Genomic DNA, 2,317 nt, shown 5'->3' with positions numbered 1-2,317 from the left:
GAAATTGGGAATGGGAACAGATGGAGACGGGGATGGTGATGGGAATGGGAAAGGGAAACAAGAACCGGGACGGGAATGGGGATGGGAACGGCAGTGGAAACCAGGATGGATGGGAATAGGAGCAGTGACAGGAATGGGAATGGGAGCATTGCAGCCCATCCTGAGCAAAGGCAGCAGGATGGGAGCACAAGACAGCGTTTAAACTCCCTGTGACATTATTCAGTGAGCACTGAATCAGATAAACCCCAAATTGTGATGAAAACACCTTTTTAAAATGCCACATTACACACAAGATCACACAGGGACCTAAAACAACTCTTTGGGGGAGTTTCTTTGTGCTGGGAAAGCTGCAGCTGGGAGGGAGGGGGATTCCTCTGATCCCCCCAGGCTACAAATGATCCCTGGGTGAGTTTTCCTTCTGGGAACACCCCACACAACACCAACCTCTTCCATCCCTCCCCATTAATCCCTTTCTAAACCCACTCCTAATTAAGCAGCTGCTGCTCCCACTAACAGAGCCCATCCAAACAATAAACACCCACCATAAACTTGGGGGTCTCCACCCTGTGGGGTGGGAGGATCAAGGCAAACCTGTGCACTAAAAATAAATAAAATAAGTGGGGAAATAGTTTCCTATCAGCTCACCCCAGCCCAGGATGTTTAGCAAGGCTGCAGATCAAAGCACACCGGGTATTTACACTGCAGTAAGGCCCTGAGCAAACAGATGTGTGGGTGATACCTGGCTCTCCTTGTTCCATGGAAGGCTGAAATGTTCCACATTTCCAATGGGATAATAATTTCCACAGGTGGTTTTTAAGCCCTCGAGTTTGTGGATTAGTTAAAGACAGGGTTTAGCTTTGTGTGGGAACTCCCCTGAGTGGATCCTCCACAGAGAGGGAGGGCTTAAAATGAGGGGATTTGGTTAAAACCATGTGTGGATCCCAAATCCACATGATCCCAACCCTCTACTCCCCATTTATGTCTCTGGACAATGCTTTTCATACAGATTTATCTACAGCAAAACCCAAATTTTCCCCCTAAATCCAAGTGCCTGCAATGCCAAAGCAGGAGCAGCACAGACAAGAACTACCACAGTGGGAAGAACCTCTTGCAATGGTTTTGTGGAGGAGATGGGAAAGGGATTAATTAGTTAATTATTAGGAATGCCCTGGTTTTAAAAGTCAGGTGGGGAGAGCAGGGGTTGGGGTTGTTGCTGTGGTGTTTTGGAGTGGTTCCTTGTGCAGATGGTGAGTGGGGAGGCAGGTGAGATGTAACTCCCCATCCTTAACAGGCTTGGATGGGGTTTTATTCCACTTGCAGCAGGAAATAAAAGGTTAGAGGGAAGGAAAACCCTGGGACAGAGCAGCTGAGGTGTGACATCCCTTCCAGTGTCAGCTTTGGTGGCTCTCAGGAATTTCAACAAAGGTTTCTCCTCTTGCCTCCACACCAGTCAGTCATTTCTTCACAATTCCCAACCCCAAATTCCCTTCTCTGGGAGCGTGGTTAATCCCTGAGGGTGGGGCCCTGCCTATCTCCTGATACCTGCATTTGTGTCTGTGTTTGTTCTTGGCCCCACGCTTTCAAAGAAGCAGCTTTTGTTCCTTATCTCCTCTGATTTTGTGTCTCCCACGTGTCTCTGTATCATGTTGGGGTTATTGTAATTAAATAAACTCGATTCCCAAAGCATTCCAAGCCATTTCATGGCTTTTCCAGCCTTTGCTGCTGGCAGTTGAATTTCACAGACCCCTTTCCCCCTGGGCAGGACAGGAAAACTGCAGACCCAGGAACTGCAATCCTGCTGTTTGCTGTTCTCCCTTGCAATTTGGCACAGCTGGATTTGGATTCAGCCATGGATTTGGGGGGGAAATTGCAAGGAAGGAGCTGAGGGAAATCATCTTTGAGGCTTCAGAGAGTGAGTTGGCAAAACTGAGGAAACACTGAGCCCAAAGTGCTGCCTCTACACCTGCAACGAGGATTTGACACCCTCTGAGGTGCCATCCTGGGTGAAAATCACTTTTATCCCATTTCTCCAGCCACCAAATCCCATGGATTTTAAAACCATGGCCATGCCAAGGCCTTGACTGGCCTCATGCAGGGATGGAGTCAGCCTCGTGCCCAGTGAGATGATGGAGGAATGGATGATGATGAGATGATGCTGTGAGAAAACCCGTGTTTTTTTTGGGAAAAGGATGGGAATTGTCTCCCTGTTCAGGCAATCCTGGTTTAGGGTGACTGACAGCACAGATAGAGGAGGGGGTGGGCCTGGCAGGGATATAAACCCACCCTGCTGAGCTGGCAGTGTCGGAGCTGCAGGTCC

The sequence above is a fragment of the Parus major genome, chromosome 21, assembly GCF_001522545.3.
Source record: "Parus major isolate Abel chromosome 21, Parus_major1.1, whole genome shotgun sequence".
In the NCBI taxonomy this organism is placed as follows: Eukaryota; Metazoa; Chordata; class Aves; order Passeriformes; family Paridae; genus Parus; species Parus major.
The sequence above is the reverse complement of the archived record's forward strand: the minus strand, read 5'-3'. Positions refer to the sequence as shown.